The following is a 19977-nucleotide window of genomic DNA, read 5'->3' as shown; positions in this document are numbered from 1 at the left end:
GTTTTCCATAGATGGGACTAGTACCACAAAATATTTGGTAAGGGTGAACAAGAAGGCATTTAATGTTAAGAGACATATCAGTGTCTCTGGGTTTTTTGTTATTAATCATTATTAAATTCTGTTATACATGGTCATATTTTAACTCCAGCTTTAAAATGAGACAGCTTTCCTACCTTGCTCCATAAATCCTAATCAGCTAACTTAAAAGTGCTGGTCTAGTGTTTCTAAATCCTTTCCCATCAAATCTCCACCGACCTGAAATAAAAAAAAAAAGATGGAAATACATTATAGGAAACTTAGTATGTTCCGCGGGTCTCCAGCTGCTCTCTTTGAAAACATTAGCATATGACATAATAAACCTTCTTTCACTCAAGATTTAGCCAAGTTCCTGATTAAAGGTGGTGTCTGGTGGCACTGATACCACCTGAGGTGGCATAACTGCAGGTGTAGGACATTAGAGTCTGGCAAACAGATCAGAAAATTAAATACAGAAATTGTTACAGGAGTGGAAGGAGTATTTGTAAAATCTTGGCTAATATTTTATCTCAGTTTCTTTTCTGGTTGCAAATTGTGCTGTAGTTACAGCAACCACAGTTTTTTGTCCAGGTTTAAATGCTGAAAGAAAAGGTGGGGTGGGAAGGAAGGGGAGAAAGGGTTTCTCTCCTATCATTGCACAAATGAAATTTCATCTCTCATTGTAAATAAAGTTACCAAGTGTTTCAGATAATTTTAGAAGTAGATCAATGGCATTCACTGGCATTTCTGTTTCATTAGATCTTGGTTACCATTACTGATTGGAAGACAAGTGAAGGAACTGTATTCCGATGGCAGTCACTCATACTGGTTCATGTTTGATTAAAAGATTTGTTATACAAAATTTATCTACTGATTCACCAAAATTTACCAGTGTAGGTTCATTTTTCTCTGTTCCCAAGTATAATCACTTTAATTACCGTGTTGGAAGTAGAAAATGCTTGAGGAAGGAAACAACCCATTTTTAACTGTGGACCAAATCTTCCTGCTGTCCATCTGCACAGGATAGAAACTCTGTCAGTTTGGCCAAAGTTAGAAGGGTAAAATATATTAAGAAATACCATTCTTTTAATGTTCATCAGTTTTCCCATGATATATCCTTCTCATTTTTACATTTGAAACTGTGCATCATTATCCATTATTTAATGAAATTGTCTCCTATCACCAGATTTTGAAATTTTGAGCTTTTGAGCTAATACACAGCAAACTTGAAGATTTACAGTATTTATCTAGCACTTCAGAATTTCTTGGAGTTTTGCTTCAAATATTTGACAAGTACTTCTGTACAATGGTAGATGCTATGGAACTGGGGCTAAGACTTTAAGGAATAACAATCTTTGATATGCTTTATGGGTTATTATTCCTAGTAATATTCCTATACCATCAGTTTTGATTTAGGACTTCATTAAATATTAAAATGAATGAATTTACTTTTAAGTTTCTACTTAGTTTAAGAAATAAGTGGACCTCATTATCCTTTCTGTGTTTAAATTAGCTGATATACATTTGTATATGCAAATAAATGTCTTTGCAAATGAATGTTTTCTGAAATCCTATGAGCAAGTATTAAAACAAGCATTAGGATCCCAAAGAGGCTGTGGCAATCTTAATTAGTTTTATGGACTGAATCCAATTATTCTTTATTGGAAATCATGCTGTGTAATTCCAGTGCTTGCTCTTGGTAAAGAATTTACTTCAACTATTACAAAAAGAAGTAAATACTTGCAAGAGGTTATCAAAATATTCTTTCTACAACTGGAGAACTGTTCACATGAATGTGATGCCTGTCATTTTGACAGAATGGACCAGGGACCTCCTGGACCAGGACTGAAAACCATAAACCGTCACAGTTTGAGGGGAAGAGCCAGGGTTATAACACTGAGGACCATGGTGCCTTGCATCTCGTGCAGAGCTGCCTGCCGCGGCAGCGCGCCCTCGGCAGCGCGCAGTGAACACCTTTTTGGCTACTCAGGAAGTGCTTTCTCAGCATTTAGGACCTACTGTTTATGTAATCCCAGGTGATCTCCCAGTCAAGAGACCTCCTGATGGCCAGTGCTAGGGGCTGAGGCACACACCTCCAGAGTTAACAGCACAGGTCACTGACTGCTCTGGGGTGTAAAACATGCTGAGGGTAGGAAGCAGTGAGGGTTAGTATGAGCTCCTGCCATCTGTTGAATAGCATCAACTCCTGACACCTGTTGCATAGCAAAACCTGTGGTTTATATTGAAGTTTTCAATTCTAATGAAGAAGGTGTGATTGCATGCAATTTAACAGAGAACTGATCAGCTTTGTTGTCCCTGAGTAGCGAGAATTCAATCTTTTGCTATTCAAATACTAATTAAAAAAAGTTTTCCACTGATTCTAGTGATAATAAATTCACTGTATCTCTTTTCTTTACGGTGCAGAATGTCTTAACATTTAATTACTGTTAACAAGACCTTTATGGGAAGAATAGAAAATTTCATGTACTGTAATAGCATTAGCATATTAAATGTAACCATCAGGTGGCCCTCTTAGGATTACTGCTTCTGATTGAAGCCTATTCAGCTCTTTCTTCATTGTCATTGAAACTTCATTAAGTATAGAAATTAATTTTTTTTACTCCTTTCCATGGCTGCCTTGGAGTTGAAGTTGTGTAAGCTGACAATTCATCTGGTTTGATCAATAGAAATTTTATCTGATTGCATTCTGATTTGGAATGGTCTGAAGGGTGAGTTGGATTTTTCAAAGACAAAATAAAAATAGAAGTGGTTGTTCTATGTAGAAGCAAACAAAAACGATTAGATTTTATTTTTTTCTTTCAAGGTGTTCATAGCATTTTTTTATAGAATTTTTCCCTTAAGTGTACCGTGTTTAATATTGCTTGACTTTTCTTGTAATCTGATTCTGTTTTGGAAGGGCAACCCTGATTAGGAAAAGGAGGCAAATTTTTTAAAAGTTATTCTTAAGGTCATAAAGCATGACCAAAGTTGAGGTCCTACAGAATCAAAGTTTCTGTTACTAAGTAAACATATTTCAACCCTCCAGATACAGTGTAATAGTGAATTTCATTGCTTCTGTGGTTAAAATAAAAAAAAAAAAGGATGAGAAATTGTTTCCTTAAAAACAGCATGTAATATTCTCCATGCTGCACTACTGTCAAGAAGCTTCTGACCCTTGAAAGAAGAGAACAAAACATCAATTACCAACCTTTACAACAAGAAGTTACTTTTCAATTCTTCTGCCACTAATTAGTATCAACATCTAAACAATTACTTGGCATTGTTTTAATTGGCAGTTCTACTATGATTAGCACAAAAAGCAGGTGATATTGTCATGCATAGCTGCTTTGCTATTATTTCTGCCAGTCTCATTTCCTTTGCTAAACAACATGCAGGTTTCCCCAACCTGTGATGCAAGCCCAGCAACTCACATTTCTGGTGGAAGAACACATGCTAGTTTAGTGCAATGAAAAATATACACATTTTTCAATGTCTGATTTGATTTTCACAGCTCATGAGCTCATGATGTTCCTTAAGGAAGCAGTGAATGCTTTACTTTCAGATGGCAGCTTTGGAGCACAAGGCCATGTTTGTATCAGGGAAGCATTCATATGGGGCAGTGATGATGTACCAGCCTGCAAAAGTATTGTGCACACAGGCAAAAGGTCTTGGTTTTGATGTCACAAAGAGAAAGCTTAAGCTGCTGCAACAAATGTTAATATTTGATAAAAATAAAGCTTCCATTTCTTCCCTTTTTTTTTTTTTTTTTTGCAAAGGAGCCCCTTCTTTCTGCAGTTCAATCTGACTTGGCCATTTGTAGCTTTGCACTGTAGGGAAGAAACATTTTTTAAACCAACTGTATATATTTTATTTTGCAGAGGACAGCAGCTGATTACTTCTTCCTGTGATTCTTATTTAAACTTTTTCATATGTGTCAGTCTGAGTAAAAATGACAAAGACTTTGAAGGATAAAACAAGTTATCTTAATTGTATAGCTAGTGTTCTGTTCCAATAAAATATGGTTAGATAAGAAGGAAACAAAAAGATTGCCATGAAGACACTGATTTCTTTCATGTGGAAAAGGTAATGATTATTATCTAGTTATTTTACATGACTTGCCATCAAAATATCTCAGAGTTATTTCCCCCTGTACGTGCTTGTGCCTGTAGCTTAGCTGGGCATTCATGAACATCAGCCAGATCTTTTTCCATATTCCAGAGTTTTCCCCACAGCCTTAGCATGGACACCATGGTGGATGTGGCATTTCACATTTTCATCATCAACACTAAACTTGGTGAAAGTTAAATTACTTACCTGAAACTATCAATTTGGATTATTTTTGCCTAAGTCATTAATCATAAGTGATCCACTGCCCCATAGCCCAACAGCCTGTGTCTTGGAAATACCCAAAGTCTTTGGAGATTCATTTTGTTTCTTTTTTCTTTATAGGTAGTGAGTAAAACTCAATGAGGTGCTTTTGTCTGCAAACAAAATGCCTACAAATACCCTCACAATGACAGCAAAGAAAAATTGTCCCAAAATGCTGATGCCTTCTTGAAAAAACAGTGAAATTTTCTTCCCCTCTTTCAGTGTAGAAGGAAAGGAGGAATTTGCCTATAGGAATCATTCTGGAAACTTCCTTAACTGTGAGTTTCTAACATGAGGCTTGCAATAAATTTTTTAGTAGAAACTATATATAATTGGTGGCTAAAAGTTCAAGGGACATGAAAAGGCAACATAATATGGTGTTCTGAAAGAGCACAGGAAAAAGGAGGAGCAAATTCAGGTAAAAGTCATTCATGTTCCAGAAGACTCTGTCATGATAATCAAGTCAGTTCTATTACAAAAGTATCTCAGAGACAGAGTTAACACTTAGTGAAATGTGTAGGTGTCTTAGCCTGGGAGAAAGGCTGAGAAATAATTTGAGCTAATAGAAGGAAATTGAAAACGTAGTCAAAACATCCTTTTCTAAGGGTTCACAAGAAAAATGAGCAATCACACAAACAAATAAATAAAATTCCCAGGCACAAATGTTGAAATTAAAGCTATTTCATGAACAATAAAATAAATTAATATTTATTAAAGAAAAAAGAACAAGTTAAATGAGAATGAGTTTGCTAGCTATGTTAGATAGAAATGTATAATGTAAAGAGACAAATTTCAAGCAGAAAGATGAGTTATTCAGTAATTGTCAATAGGGTATAAAAACTAGGTAGGAAACATAGCTGAGAAAAGGAAACTTTGCTCCACACCTTAACTAAAATTTCCCATCTAGCTTGGTATTAACCTTCCAAACATGGTGAAGAATTAACTTCTTCCTGTAGGAGAGTCATGAATTGGATTAGGACTGAGAAAAAAAATCTGGATTCTCAAGAACATTAGCTAGATGGCCAAAGGTTTTAGGTCTTTAGCTTTAGAAGTTTTCTTGAAAAAATGTATTTTCAATAAATTATCTTAAATATATATTGCATAATTTGTAATTTGGAAATAGTAGAAAACAACGATCTATCTGTAAATCTCATGGGAGAAAATTGATCTATAGTTTATTTTATTCTATTTTATGGTTATTGTAAAAAAAAAAAAAAAAACAAAACCAAAACAAAACAAAACAAAACTATCCAGAAACTTCAAAGCAGGAAAGATTCATTTCACCATCCCAGAATTCTTTACTATTTTATCCCAACAAATTGAGTTGTAAGTCATTTTCAGGTCTTTCTCGGATAAGCTTAGCAAGTGTAATTTCATGCAGTGCAATTCAGACTTACATTCCTACTGTGGAAGAGAGCTCATCGGTCTGTCTTCTTGAATAGAAAGGCAAAACCCTTCAGAATTGCTTAGTGTCAGTTATATTTTCTTTGCAGCACAACACAACTCTTCCCCAGGAATGGAATATACCTTTTGTTTCCATTTTTGGCTAAGATCAACCAATGAAATTTTAACAAAGCTTTTATAAGCATTTAGAGAAGTACACAGTTACAGATAGTGCCAATATTTATATCACAGTGAAGTAAATTTTCTGTTTAGCCAAAGAATGAAGGCAGCAGTGAAAGTTTTTGTATCTGTCAGTTTGGGTTGTTTTTCTGGAGATTGGCATGGGTAACAGACAGATTCAGCATCTGCAATAAGACTTTTCAGGTTAGTTTGCCAGCCAGAACACCACTTAATGTAAAACTTGATGGTGGCATGATGAACATAGCTCACTAACTTGTCTGCTTGTCTCACACTGGCCACCAAACAGCCATCAGATGGTGTGAGCACAAGCCAGGATCCTGCAGTGATGTCTGCATGGAGAGAATGCTTTGCAGGACCAGGACCATAATGTGGCCATTATTAGTCTGCCTTCCCTCTGGAGACTGAAAATGAGGTAGTATTTATTTTCTTACCCAAGCCCAAGATGTCAGGGCTGCTTGTAGGAAGATTTTGTTTGCTTCTTGTAAATCAAACAAGAATGAGAAAAAAAGAAGTTGATCACTGGATTAGTCTTTAAAATGGTAAATGTGTGGAGAATTTTGTCAAGCTATTATTTAGAAATAATTCTAAAAATGTTTGTTAATTAAGACCTGGTGCCTAAGGGACTCCCTGCCACCTTAAAACATAAAGAGCACTAACCTCCCTATGCCTCACCCCAAAAGCTTCTTATGTGTGTACCAGATGTGTAAAAGCAGCAAGGAAAGAGTAGTCAAAAAGAGCATTTGGAAGTTTTGATTCCGCTGGAGAACCTGAGGAGGGCTTTTCACAGGAGATCTCCTTGGTTTCAGGGACTTGGGTGGGCAAGAGGGGTAGGATTCCTTAATATGGACAAAATGAGATGAAAGGTTCTAGACAAAACCAGCCAATAAGCCAAAACCATAAGCCTGCACACACTGAAGCCATACTACTCACCCCTACAACTGCAGAACAATTTCACTTCTCTGAAAATCACTTTTTACCTTCTTGTGTGATAACCATACTACTGTCATTGATCATTTACCCCCTATATATGCAATCACTTTTACTGCTCTATTTCTCTCATTTTTCAGGGAATTTTTATGAAATTTGTGGCATCATAAATGGTTGTATCACTCAAAAACATTTTACCTTTGTGCATTATAGTAGCTTGTTTTATATTACAGCTCATTGCACTCTAAAAGCATAAAAGCTTTCAAGGCTGTTGATTCTGTTAAGGCTGCATTTGCCTATTGCATTGGACACTGTACACTTACAGGATAAAACAGCAGAGAATCATTTAGACTAAAGTAGTCTTTCTCTAACTTTATGTGACACTTCTATGAAGTGTTTTCTCACTTGTCTTGGGGGGTTTCTATATGTCATTCTTTGTTTTGATTTCCTCACACTTTTAAATGATAGTCCTCTTTTGAATTCTATAAACCAGTCAATGTCTTTTCCAGTGGATAAAAATTGCTGACTGGAAAATGTTGGGGTTGTTTGTGTGTTTCCTGTTTTATTATATGAAACTGATGGTCTTAACCACAAATTTGGATTCCTAAGCTTAATTATCTAATTATCTTAATTATCTAGAAATTATCTAGAAATTATCTTCAGAAAGACTAAGCAGTCTGTTCCATGTTACTTAGTAGGATTTGTTGGATGCTTTGTCAGTTTGAAAGTAGTAGAAGAGTCAACTTTGTTGAAAGTTCTTATTTATTTTGTTGGTTGTTTTTTAAACCTTGGTCTACATACCTTCCTCAATTTTTCACATGAATTAGAAGTTGCAATTTTATGGATAGCTTGCAATTTATCATCTGTTCCTCTTAACACCCACCTTGTCCTCATCATTTATGGATGATAATCAAAAAAGCACAAAACTTGGCATCAAGTGTAAAGAAAATAAAATTTAAATTAAATAACACTAGAAAGAAATTGTTATCATGCCAGAGAACTAAAAAAAATTGGGCCTGTTAAATGAGATTAACTAAATATATACAATAGCACCCTCCAGACAAAGTGCAAAATTTGCAAATCCTTTTTCTCTTCTTTGAAGTGTAAGTGTATTTGACTTCAACAAAGAGATGTTCCTTTTTTATCTTCTTTATTAGGTGTCATATGCATTATCTAATGTGAATGAAAAATTGTACCATGTGGGCTCAAAATTCCTTTTTCTTTCATGCACATGACATCTTCACTTCTGAAATCTAATGCAAATAAATTATTATGTCAATGAAAACCAGTAACTGCACCAAAAAAAAAATGTGGTGGGGGTGGTGTAGGTGGTTGGAATGTGCATCTTCATGAGTTTAAGAAATAACAGCACTGTTTTTTTCAGTACTCAGGATCTATTCCCATTTGACTCAGGAGGGACTTCTGCTTTAATTATTTAACTGCAGAGCTCTTTTTTAACAGCTTAGGTGAATTTCCAAATGGACCTGGTATTCTGGCCTTTGATGCCACATGATTTCTTCCTCTCAAATTCACATGGGTCAGGATTTCATTCTTAGAAGCTCTTTGTTGCTTCTGGTGTTTACATCTTCTGTGAGTGTGAGGACTTCTTGTTACACCTGTAGCATGCAAGTGTTACCAGCAGGGTTGCAGTTCTCTCTCAAAACCATGTCCCCTTTCATTACAGCTGTTTCTCTTCTGTGCAGGATGCTTATGAGATGTAATTTTTGGTATGTATATATGGCATAGCTGTTATATTTAATGGCTTGGAAGATATTGTCACTTGGGATTCTAATACTTCTAGTCCTCAGAAGTTCTGGGTGGATCAATTGTTAGTTTTTTTTCTAATTCTTCTCTTAGCTTTTCTCTGTTTTTTGGGGTTTTTTTGCTTCAGGTGTGAAAAGTCCAGGCTTATTGCTGGTCTTGTTTGAGTATGGCCATCAAATTCATGCTGTAAACCAGGCACTGGCTGCTGCATACAAAGAGCCAGCTGTGCACTGGGGGCATTTCAGTGTCTGGCAGCATTTGCCTTAGGTTTTCCATCATGGGCTTGCAGCTTTATTAAATCTGCGGTTGTGAAGGGATAGCTGGCTTATACAGCTACTGTATTTGCTTCACAGGAAAACCTCTCCTTAAATAGCTTCCAGGCACTGGAAACTGCATGTTAGCTTGCAGGAGGGCTCTAGCTCTCACGAGGGACCCCATAGGTATGTAAGCCCTGTGAAGAAGCTGGTACAACTATTTCAGAACCTGATCTGCAGACCACAAGCAAAAAGGCATTGTAGGAAGGAGAGCTTATGAGACATTGGAAATTAGACCCTTCATGAATGTTTCCTGAAAAAGGGCAGATTTACACCATATTGTCTTCAGTGAGTAATTCAGTTTTGTATCTGCAGAATAAGTATAATGGAGATAAGGATGTGACTTCTAAAATAGAGTTTATGAAGCATAAGTTATTGTGCTCAATGTCACATAAATTCTCAGATTAAAAATAAAAGCATGTTGCAAAAACTTTAAACTTCCATATACGACAATCAGAAAGTTATTGTAGTCAGGCGTCTGTTGTTCATCTTTATAAAAACATTTTGTTAACTGAAAGTTTATAGCTGAAGAATTATTATATATTTAGAAAAGCTTGTTTGACATGAAATCTTTATTGTGAGCATAAATCTCCTCTACAAAGCAGAAGTCAAACATCATGTCAGTTTCACAGGTTTTCCTATTATAATTATCTTCTTTTGCTTTTCATGGAGCTAGTGTATACATAACAATGGGGAAATAGATTCTGGCGCCTATCAATGGTAGAAGAAATGCATTTAAAGGGCACAATAATGAGGATTCATGAGGAATTGAAGTAACTCATTTGGTACAAGTGGCCTTCCCTTTGTTGCTTCTTGCTGAATAACAGCCACTGGCTGCCACACATGGCTGACTTCACTAAGAGTTCTAGGAGGGTTTGATTCATTGTTGTGACTTATTAATACAAAATCATGAACCTGAATTAACCAACCAATTTAGATAAGACCATCTGTTGTCTAATAAGATGTGACTGTAATTTGAATAGTGGTTTTATAATAAGTGTATTATGGGATGAAGGACAAGCAGATATTAGCTTTGTCTCATTAGCTTACAGAAAAAAAAAGTAGTTAGTTTTCCACTATGGATCATGGAATATTTTTCTGTAGGTCTTAGCACAGTTCTGTGTACAAGTATACCCCCCTGTCTGTATCTTCTCTACTATACAATAATATCAAAACTAAAAAGAAAATGGGATTCATTGCACCTTTTGGAATATTCTTGTGGTACCTCTTTAGTGGCGATAAATCCATTTTGTTCTTGCTTGGTTCTTCATGATGCTGTAAAGATGAAAGTGCAGGCAATCTAGTTTATCAACATTATGTCAATGTCATCTGGTTTTGCTTTATTTTGTTTCCCTGTCTGGTCTGGTCCATCACAAGAATGGAATGTCAGCTAAGTACTGAGAAAACCTGTCCTTTTCTGGATGTCTGGCAATGAGAAAATGGACAAATCACATTGTAAAGCTGACTTGTCAACTCAAACTCTCCCTAAAGCTTTCTTATGTTTTTATATGGATGTTAGATAATGCTGTAGAGTAGATTAAGCTTTACTACTCACTATCATGCTTTTATTGAACCTCTAAAACTGAATTTTATAGAACCATTGTCCAGTTAAGTAACAAGGATAAACCTTTTCTTTGGTCATAAAACCCAGGCATTAATCCATATGAATGAAGATTAAGACAGAAATAAATGCAGATTTGTCTGGCAGTGATTTTCTAAAAAAAGAAGAATGTTGTGTATTTTGTATAGTTTCTGGTTGAGCTGTTGCTTCCTCTTATATCTGAGTGATCTTGAATCTAGGAAAGCAAAACACATAATTAACAAGGAATATAGTACTACTAATTAGAAGGTTGTGTTAAAACACCAGACTGAGTGATGCAGTCAGCGTGCTGAAGAGAAAGAAAGCTGTTCAGATAGACCTTGACAGGCTTGAGAAGTGGGCCTGTGTGAACTTCATGAAGTTCAATGAAGCCAAGTTAAAGGTCCTGCACCTGGGTTGGGGCAATTCCAAGCGCAAATACAGGCTGGGCAGAGAATGGATTGAGAACAGCTCTGCTGAGAAGAGCACAGAGTGTTTGTGGATAAGAAGATCAACATGAGCCAGCAATGTGCGTTCACAGCCCAGAAAGCCAGACACATTCTGAGCTGCATCAAAAGAATCAAATGAAAAACCTTTTCCTAATATTCAACCTAAACCTCCCGTAACAGAGTTTAATGCCATTTCCTCAGGTCCTGTCACTTCTCACCACAGAGAAGAGATCAGCAGATTAAGGGAAGTAATTTTCCCCCTCTACTCTGCTGCTGGGACACCCCACATGGACTACTGTATCCAGCTTTGGGGATCCTAACTCAGGAAGGATGTGGACCTGCTCAAGCAAGTCTGGAGGATGGCCAGGTAGATGATTAGAGTGCTGGAGCACCTCCCATAAGAAAACAGGCTGAGAGAGTTGAGGTTGCTTACTCTAGAGAAGAGAAGGCTCCAAGAGAACATAGGGCTGCCTTCCAGTACTGGAAAGGGACCCACAGAAAAGCTGGAAAGGGCCTTTTTCCAAGGGGCTGTGATAGCACAAGGGGATTGGCTTTAAACTGAAAAAGGGTAGGTTTAGATTACACCTAAGGAAGAACGACTTTACTGTGATTGAGGTGAGCCACTGGAACAAGAGAACTTGCCAGAGAACTTCTGGGTGGTTCACACTTCCAGGTGAACACACTGAAAGTGTTCAAGGCAAGCCTGGATGGGACTTCAAACAACCCAATGTAGTGAAAGGTGTCCAGCCCATGGCAGGGAGTTTGGAAACAGATGATCCCATCCAAGGGTCCCATCCAAACCAAGCCATTGAAAAAAACTCATGAGTTCCTTGATATGGACATTAGATGTGAAAAATTACATCAACAGGTTTTGCACTTTCTTGTTTCACATCACATAGATATGGGAACATAAAAGAGCAGTTATGAATGTCTTCAATTTCCCTTTGTCTCTGCCCTGTTGCTACAGTCTGAATGCTGAAGCTTCAGGGGCAATGCTGAGTCTAAAAACTAAGGCACCTTCTTGGCAGTCATTTGGCTATGCCATTGCTTAGTGAAAGACAGAAAACAATCTGGTATCTTCGAGAGAACAATTCTGGAACCAGGCTGAAGGTGAGCTGTAGTGTGTTACCGCTGAAGATCAATAGATCACGCGGACACAGGTTGAGGTGTGGTGCAAGAAAGAGCAGAGTTTATTTTTCCTCCCAGGATTTATAGGCTTCTTACAATGGCCAGGGATTGGATGCTCAGGATAACACTTTCTCACTGCACTGGCCATGAGAAATGCCCATCAGAAGACGTGTAACAGAAAGAATGTACACATATCTATGTTTACAGTTACTGTCCTGGGAAAGTCCTTAGAAAACTATGTTAGCAAGCTCAGAAGCTGAGTTTTCAGGGCGACAGTAATGTGCAGGATAAGACCCTGCCTGGATATTGGACCAAGAAGGCAGCAAAGGCACACTGAGCTTCAAAAGCCAGAGTGCCTTTAATCCTCCAGGAAAGCAAAGAATATGAAACTTATTCATTCTATGAAAAGATCCAGTTATTGTATTGACTTTTTCAGAGAGGGTGGACAATGAGTTTTCTGTACAATTTAATGAAGTATCACCAGAGAAGAAATTACATAATACGATATCTTTAGACAAGATTCAAAGAGCACATTTTGTATTTCAAGAATGGTAAGGATTCATTGTAGCTTCACATTTCCTAACAAACCCTGAAGTGAAAATGATGTCTCTCCATAAATCCTATTGTATCATTTGGACAGGGAGCTGCTTTATGTTCGCGTTCATATGGTTTTACAGCCACAAAATAGTATCCACAAAATTTTCTGAAGCATTTCATTTTTTAGTAAATCTGCAGAGTTGTAAGGAATGGGAAGCCTTTTGTATTTGCAAGAGCAGAAAGTCTCAGGCAGCAAATACAACCTGAGTAAAAGAAAAATGTATTGCAGGTGCTGATCGTAGACTTGGAGAAGATCAGAAGGTTCTTTGACATGAAAAAAATACACATTACCAGCAGGGCCACAAGTTTAAAAGTAATATTGCAGTATGTTACTTCTGTTCAGTTAGTTTTCTCTGTGTCTCTGTATTTTTGTTTTTTTAATAACGCTTTTTTTGATTTATGACTGAAATCAAAATGCAGTATTTACTTCCAAAAAATATTCAAGGCTTAAAGTAAAAGGAAATGTTTTTCAGCAAAGGCTCAGATAAGTTAAACATGTAAGAGTTTAGTTTAATGGTTCTATGTGGAAGGTACTTTTAAGCAAGGCTTATTACATCTGTTACACCTTTTAAAATGGAATATCAAGTGAATATCATATCTGTGAATTCTTTTGAATACCATTGAATACCATTAATCTCAGGAAGCAGCCATTGAAGCCTTTGGAAAGGGGAAGGTAAAAAAAGCTTCTATTTTAAAGGGAGGGTTATAGTCGAGGTTAATTCAGGGTGTCATGAAAGTGTGGCTGTGACAAGATTTAGTGACAATGTGAGGCCAAATTAATGCAAGATCAGTGGCCTGACTATTGATTCTTATCATGGGATCCTGCTGAAATGAAGTCATTATTTAATTATACTTTTACTTACACTATAAATGGTTCCCAGAATAGACTGCACTTGATTTTGATGTCTGCAGCTCTATCTTCACTTTTCTTTTGTGCCCATAAATAAGTAGGGAATGAATATAAGCACTCCACAAAATTTTCATTTATTGTACTTCACATGCAGTCATTTTCCCAACATTTTGATTCTTCCATTCAGAACAGTCTGTGATATCAAATAATTCTGGGTACAGAAGCCTCAGAAGACTGTGAACCCAAAATTTCTCTAGATTTGATTTTAAAAATCAGTGTTTGAATGGTTTTTCTTTACTTCTTGAGCAATTTAAAATACTTTCTTTTACTATCTCTAGAAGGAGACTAAACTTACTCTTCATACTAAAAGAAATATCTTAGTTGGGACCTAGAAGAAGCTAATAAGTACATTATTGGGACTTAAAATACAACAGCAAGGGCTTTGCTATAGAAATCTATATGGAAAAGCTCAAGCACCTACAAAATGTCAGCAACATTCACTGAAAAGTCAAAATTGCATTGTTTCCCTATTTTATACTAATCAATTATCAATATGAAATATTCATATTTTATTCTCTTGATTCTGAATTAGATCAGTTTGGCAAATTTGTGACTAATAAAACCTTGTAATTAATTCAGGTTTGATTTGTCTTGTGGACCAAGCCCCATATTTTTATCAAATTACACAGATTTGAAGACCCAACAATTGAGAAGAATAATTGCAGTGGTTCTATGTTAATAGTTGGACATTTTTTTCCAACCTTATGATGTCATGAAAATGCAATTAGTTGTCATTGTAATGCTACTGTTTGAAAAGCAGCATTTAAAAATGGGCAGAATTCACATTTTAAATGCAGGATTATGTTTGTCATTTTTAGAACACAGAAGTATGTACTTCTGTGCTTGTATAATGCAGTGAAAACACAGTCTTGCTCAGAACAAGAATCTTAAATAAATAGTGATTTAATTGAGGAAAAAAAACCCCTCAGCTCAGTGGAATAAAGTTTCATAAAAAGTTGGTGAGAGATTTAGAATCATAGAATATTGAGTTGAAGTGACCCACAAGGACCATCACATCCAGCTCATGGTCTCACATAGGACCACCCCAAGAGCCACACCATGTGCTTGAGAGCATTTTCCAAAAGCTTCTTGAACTCTGTCAGGCTGGTGTTGTAACCACTGACCTGGGGAGCCTGTTCCAGTGCCCAGCTACATAGAACCTTTTCCCTGATATCCAAACTAAACCTCCCCTGACAGAGCTTCAGGCCATTCCCTCAGTCCTGTCACTGTCACCAGAGAGAAGAGATCAGTGTCTGCCCATCTCCTTCCCCTCAGGAGGAAGCTGTAACTGCAATGGGGTCTCCCCTCAGTCTCCTTCAGGCTGAACAGACCAAGTGAGCTCAGCTGCTTCTCATAAGGCTTTGCCTTTAGCCCCTTCATCCTCATTGTAGCTCTCCTTCAGACACTCTCTAATAGCTCTATATCTTTCTTTTACTGCATTGCCCAAAACTGCACACAGGATTTGAGGAGAGGTTGCACCAACTCAGAGTACAGCATAACAATCTCCTCCCTTGACCAGTCGGTGATTCCAATTAATCAGATAAAGGGAGCAAAATTAACTTTTTTAGTTTTGATCAAAGCAATGAGTAAAATCAGTCTGCAGACTTTAATCTGATTTTCATTTTATCCTACCATATTTATGAAAGCTTCATTTTTGCAACTCCCTTTTTGTTTTGTATGCTGTATTTTTTTTATTTTTAAATAAAAGAAAATAAAACTTTACCATTTACTAAGCATAAAAGATGTAATGAAACAAACCTAACCTCTGTGAGACTGTACTGTACTCTAAGTAAGATATCCAGTTCTTAATTGGCTCATATTGTGGACTATTCTCTTTGGAACATTTTTCTCATTTTAAAACTTCTCCTACAAGAGAAAGAGAAAAATCAACTTACTAGATGAGTAAGTAATGAAATAGCTTCTTTTAATAATCATCTCTAGTTGTTGCTTGGAATTTAGGCATTCAAAAAATAAACAAGTAAAATGCAGTGCATAAGGGGTTTGCTTGCTCGTTCAGTAGCATGTGATTAGCCATTAAATGATAATATAGCAAGATCATTGTGATAAAACCTGTAATATCAAAGAAATTCCTTTTCTCTCTTGTGCACCTATGTCCATAAGAAATAGTGTTTGAATTTTCACATTTTCTACTAATACAGAGGGAATATATATATCTAAGTTGGAGTGGTAATATGTAAAGAATTTTGTTAATGGTTTTCCTCTGATTGAAGAAATCCAGCCATAGTGAAATTCTTTCTGGTTCATCTTGTCTTTCAGTGCCCTTGACAACTGTAGGGTGAGAGAGAGGAGTGGTAAGAGAGGCTGATTCCAGTGTTTCAGGATTTCAGTCTTGGTAGAAAGTGTGTTTTCTTTTGCAAATTTTTTTTATTTCTTGAACTTTTTCTCGCCATAATAGGTACCCAACAGTTATTTCAGTTCCATCTCTAGCAGCAGCAATGCGACTGATCTCACCATTTTGTGTGTCCATGCAGCCAGTCAGGAGTCTTACAGGTAGAAGAAGATATCAGAATGTGAATGAGATATATGGGTTGTAAAGGGCTGATTATAGTAAGAACCCACTTCCTGGAGTCATCTTGTACAAGGGAGTATTTCTGCAATGTTATTTTGTACATTTTTGTTCCAATGTTATTTCCAAAGCTGTCTTTTTAAAGCAGATTTAAAGCTGATTTCACAATGGTATTCCTGTTGTCTTCTTCACTCAAGGTGAATAACATTGCTGCACTGAGGACATCTCTCCCATCTTGTGAAATACCTTTGTGTTTTGGATGCTTTCCTTACTTTTAAAAGGTTTGGAAAGAGGTTGTGGTAGAGTAGCTGGCAGTTTCCATACCGGAGATGATGAGACATCATTCTGCAGGCATTATAAATGGATATCTGGCACTGAGAGTGCCTTTATGGTTTGAGAGTGTTTATTCTTGTGGTTCTGGAAACCAGACCACTAGGTGGATTATATTGTTGTACATAAATTGCATTCCAGCATGTTTTATAAATCAGGTGGCTTAATCAAATAAAGACAAATGGCAATGGAATAGCTTAAATACAAATTTACTGCCAGGTAGCCATTAAAAAGCATTATATATATTTTCCTTTTGCTGGATTTTCTGACTTAGCCAGCAATAAATTCAGTCATTTTTCACTTAGAGACATGGGTCAAATTGTCATTCAGTCCAATCTGTGTGGTCTTTTGAGGTTCAATGTTTGGTTTTTTTTTTCATCCAGCAAGGACTGACATCTTATTTCACAAGCTATAGAGCTTCTTTCACTTTCTTAAAGGAGAACTTGGTGTGCTGAGGGAGAAATACAAAAATTCTTTCCTTGGTCTACTTGCAGGTGTATTCAAGACCAGTGCAGTCAACAGTACAATCAAGACTGCTCTGTTTTTATTTTTTTTTAGAGAGAGTGTGACAGTCAATTAGGAAGAATGACACCAGCAGGGACAAGGGCAGTCCCAGTTACAAACCTTGCCCCATATGCCCTGTGTCTCAGACTGAGATTTCAGGAGTTCTCCATGGAGAGCATAGCTGCAGTGGCTGCATCAGTGGAGCAGTGGTGTTGTGGCCACTGGCTGCATCACAAGATCTGTGGAAGATCCAGAGTCCACCTAAAAGAAGACTAAAGTGTACAGGGTGGTTTTATGTGCAAATATCACATCCTGACATGCAGTCACGATGTAACCACAATAGCTGGAAAAACCACACTTTTGGGCTGATGTGTAAAGTGGATGGAGGAAGAGATTACTCCTTCCCCTGCCTTCCAAATCCATTTAATATATAATCTTTGAGCTGGGGATGTATCAGATAATAAAGTGATAAGAAAAGATGATGCACTTGATCTTAGCCAACAGCTGGGAAGTGTGCATCTGGGACAGGGGCTTCAGTGCATACTGCAGAGCACTTCTGCCCACTGAGGATGATATAGGATCAGCAGTTTCAAGGGCTGTTGACAGATCTAAAAGATGACACATAAAAGAATGATTTCTTCCTTGAGAAAGTAAGAACTGTAAATCAATACAATTACAGTAGTTCATAGAAATAACTGAAATTGCTGGGGTTTAAATTACTCCAGCAAAATTTCTGAGCAAAAGAAAATAATCTTAGGCTATATTGTTTACCTCCTTAATATCTTCTTTTGTTTTTCTCATTTATAGATCTGCTGCCTCTTAGATACTAGTCAGCCCTACACAAAATGAATTTTCTTGCTCAGTTTTGGGTAAAGGAAAATGTAATCTGTATAACATCTTACCTGCTGAGAATTTATGAGGAACAAGATATTAAAAATATTTCCATATGGTTGTAGACACTATTTCCGGTTTGTACACCAACCTAAAATTCATGGTAGATTAAATTAAGATTTAATAACCAATTTCACATACAATCTATCTCTAAATACAAGAAAAAGTAAATCTGATTGTCAGATATATTTTAATAGATTAGGTTTGATCTGCAGGTTCCTGCAGGTGCGAACAAATAACCAGCTTAAACTTGACAAACTGTCTTTTATTTGGTACTTGCTTATTTCAAACCAATGCTACAATGTCCTTACTTTCCTTTGGAATTATTTCCCAAAAATTACAGTACCTAAAGTATAATATTGTTATGTTAGGTATCATAAAGGCAATTTGCTGCTGCAGTTCACCCTTCTGCCATCAGGGAAAAGACAATGTGTCTGATTTTAGTTTTTTCATACATGATTTCAGGTTTTCTTATGTTTAAGGGGATCTGAGTGTGAAGAAGGAAGACAGTTGACTCTTCTACACAGGACTAGTTTGTTTTAATATGTAAAACATTCTCTGATATATACTTGACTTCATATTATGTAGCGCTAGTACTTTGGATCATGTTTTTCTTTAGCGTACAACTCAGAAACAAAATGCTAAGAAGAATATGTGCTCATAGAAACATTAATACCCCTAATTATTCTGGTTTTAATCACTTCCCTATGTTTCTCTTGTAGCATCTTGGAAGTAGGACACACAGACACTAGTGAGGATCCCTGTTTTTGTGGTTTGTGTCTATAGGTAAGGAGTTATGAGGAAGGGATTAGAAGGGAAATGAAGAAAATAAAATGATGAAGATTTACTCTCAGCTATGCAATTCTAAAAACTGCAAGTGCGATACTCAGCAGAAATGTGGGCACACATCCCATAAACAGGTCATTCCAGACCATAGTCATCATCCCAAGGTGCACTTGAGCATCTGTTAAATATTTTATATATGGTACTTATATTTACAAGTAGCTCTCTGAAAACCTAACAAGAGTATTTGAAAGACCATAAAGGAGTAAATGTTAACATGGAGCTGTAGGGTGATCTCACATGACTCGGGCCCACGTAATGCGGTGGGCATTTATGGATCCTATAAATAGATGCTGAACTATTTTTAAAGTATCACTCTGCTTCTGTGCTACACTGAATGTATAATCAAGACATTGTGTTTGATTATTGGATCCCAGCAATGTATGTGACTAGATCCTTGCTGGGATACCTTAAAGATCTGAAATCCTTCTTCCCTTTAGAACTCAAGGAAATAGTTAAATATGTTTCCATTCAATCACTTTACATGCATATGATTCACACACAATTCGTTTTACTGTCCTATTTGTTGTGGTTCATCTTGTGCTTAATTCACATCATGACATTAAAAATGAGAACAAGCAAAATATTTTATTCTGTTGTGTCCCGGAAAATTAATATCTTGCTTTGTACTGGGCTGCAGGGTCTTCAGAAAACAATCCCTCTTTAAAGCAGGCTTTACATTCCTTAGTGTCTTGATGACTGTGTTTTGTACCTAACCTGTCTCTGACAAGGTGTGATGAGCTTATTGCAAATAATCAGAGTGAATGTTTCGTTTCAAAACTCAGCACTCTTTATTTGGCCTTTGATTTTCATGGAAAAAGACCAAAACATGGGCAACTTGAAAAATCTTGTTTGATTTCCATGGATACTCCTTAGCCTTTTTTTCCCAATAGCCCAGGGTTAGTGATGAAATTTTACCGTTTGAATTTACCTGAAAAATGTTCAATATAGGAATATGGTGAGGTTTAACAAGTAGGCAAAGCCATCAAACTTGGACTTTGCTGCTTCATTACTCCTACAATTTTATTTCGTTCTCTATTAAAAATACCCTCCTTTTAGTACTAATCTACCCAGTTCCTACCCTTTTGTCACTGTGAATAGGCAGCCCAGACAATTCATCAGTTACGTGGGAAAAGAGCTGGAAGGAATCTACATATCCTTTCTTGTTGTTTCTAGGAGATTGCCATTGTCAACTAATTCAGATAATGATCACATTACTATTTAGTAATTTATAAACCTTACTATAA

At 36.6% G+C, this 19977-nt stretch overlaps 1 protein-coding gene and 1 non-coding gene across 2 annotated transcripts in view; one reads left to right on the top strand and one right to left on the bottom strand.

The window, feature by feature from the left end:
- GPC6 (glypican 6) overlaps positions 1-19977 on the top strand; it is a 712773-nt gene that overhangs the window by 491358 nt on the left and 201438 nt on the right. The gene's annotated exons all lie outside the window — the stretch shown is intronic.
- On the bottom strand, positions 17342-17512 carry LOC148184840 (U2 spliceosomal RNA). The gene has a single exon (XR_015772088.1). It is a non-coding gene; the product is annotated as a U2 spliceosomal RNA (small nuclear RNA).

This window comes from Pseudopodoces humilis, chromosome 2 (assembly GCF_049639895.1).
Source record: "Pseudopodoces humilis isolate 2021_Gansu_Grassland_sample_001 chromosome 2, ASM4963989v1, whole genome shotgun sequence".
Classification (NCBI taxonomy): domain Eukaryota; kingdom Metazoa; phylum Chordata; class Aves; order Passeriformes; family Paridae; genus Pseudopodoces; species Pseudopodoces humilis.
Note: the sequence above shows the minus strand (reverse complement) of the source record. Positions and strands in the feature narration are given on the sequence as shown.